Raw genomic sequence first — 2182 nt, 5'->3', positions numbered from 1 at the left:
ACGCGCCCCCGAGGAGAGATACAACGCGCTAACGGTAAAACATACACTTTTTTTAAAAAAAGATTGCGCCTAATTCACGTTTTTATTAAAAAAAAAAATGCTAGGCCCATCGACAGCGCTGGACATGTAAATGGTGGAAGAAGAAGAAAAAGAAGAAGAAACGGCTCACGATACATGGGGTATGTGTTATAGAGCGTCGGAAAAAGAAGGAAAAAAAAGGGGCGGTCTTCTTCATAATTTTTTTACAGACGAGCTCATGGCAATAGTATCGGCTGGTAGTGATGACGACGACGACGACACGACGATGATGGTGACGATGACCGCTCCACCATTTTCAGCGCTTCTAATGAGCACGGTCAATGATATAATGATAAATTTTTACAGAGACTGCTCAAAAAAAAACATTCGTGCGAAAATAGAAACTAAAAAAAAAGTTGTAAATCCGGTCGCGGCTGCTGGATACAACGACCGCAACCAATTTTGAGAATCTATGGTACCGGGTAACCCGTTGCCACCGCAGGAGCACGACGACGCGGAAGAGCCGGTACTGTGGGTTCTTAGGAACGGCGTGTACGAAGCGGCGGATCCTGACGAAGCGGCCGAGGTGCTAGCGGAGCTCGATGAGTCCCCAAGTGGTGCGGCTACCCCCGAAGAACGTAACGCATAAAGAGGTGTTCTTTAGTGCTTAACGTTTTTTTTGTTGAAATTGCTAATTTAAAAAAAAATGTAGGGGGTGATGAAATCCTGTTAGACGCTGTATTCTGATACATTGGGTGGATGTTGAATCCTCATGAGGAATGAGAAGTCAGTATAGGCTGAATACTCTTTTTTTTTTTTTAACCGACTTCAATCAAAAAGGAGGAGGTTCCATGTTCGACTGTATGTATTTTTTTTATGAATGTTCACCGATTTCTGCGTCAATTGTGGACCGAATTTGAAAATTCTTTTTTTGTTTGAAAGGGTATCCTCTCGAGGTGGTCCCATTGTCACCAAGTCAGAATCTAATGTGGGGATTAAGACCATCATCTTAATCTTTCCATTTCTCGTAATGCCTTTTCATCATGTGGTCGTTTTGTTTTTCTCGTAATGCCGTTTCATCATTAGTATAGGTACCTAAATAAACACTGCACTACTTGCCTACCTATATTTTGCGATGATATTCTCAGTCGTCAACAAAACGGAACTCTACACTAACGGAAATCGGGAGTGCAAGTGGTCTCGGCAAACTCGAAACGGTTGTTGGGCGCCAGGTACCCTCAAAGGAGCACCACGAGCTCTAGGCTTGTTGTCGATACTATAAAGTTCGCGAGAGATAATTAGTCCCGGGTAACCGATTGCCACCAAGCGAACTAAAACTAAATAAGCCACCAGGCGAACTAAATCTAAGGGCACCACGGCCACGCAAAGGCAGATAGGGGCATCACAACCAAGAAAAGATACTAACTTAACTAACCTAAAGGCACCACGGCCACTCAAAACAGGTAGGGGCTCCACGGCCAAGAAAAAGAATAGAGAACGTAACTAAACTTAAAGGTTACCCGGAACTCAAAAGATAGTACTAAATTAGACCACTATACGTCCCACGGTACGCCGCTTCAGAGGCTAGCTCGTCGGAAGCGTCGCGGCGTTCAAGAGGTAAGGAAGGAAAGAACACAGCCAAGGACTTATAGGAACGTGCTACGGAAAACTACAAGAAAATAATCCGAATTAAATAGTTAACGCACCAGAGCTGTATTAAGCAAAACAAAATTCCAAATAGTCAATAAACTCAATAGCAAAATTACAAAAGCATTAACGCAAGCATTACTGAGGGTGCGAGCGAAAACCAAGCATAATTAAACAAGAGTCTTAAAATTAACTCACAATGAGCGGTATGCAAACTCGGAAGCTATACAATGCAAAAGAAATAAGAAGCACTACATATTGTTACGTCCGAACCAGAATGGAGGCTTAGACTGGTGCATTTACCGAACCGTAATATACTATTACTTTGCCCTGTTTTGAGTGAATGCTTGCGCACTTTACTCGGGATTGGGCTATGCCTCTAATTACCAAGGGAAGGATAGATTGAACTGGATATTTGCTAGGACTGATTTGAAAGTTTCTAAACAAATGAAAACCATCACCAACTAAAGAATTGAACTTAGGAAGTCTAACATTTATGATAATTCAGCAAAAATTA

Source organism: Cephus cinctus, unplaced genomic scaffold, assembly GCF_000341935.2.
Source record: "Cephus cinctus unplaced genomic scaffold, Ccin1 Ccin1_scaffold0032, whole genome shotgun sequence".
NCBI lineage: Eukaryota > Metazoa > Arthropoda > Insecta > Hymenoptera > Cephidae > Cephus > Cephus cinctus.
Note: the sequence above shows the minus strand (reverse complement) of the source record.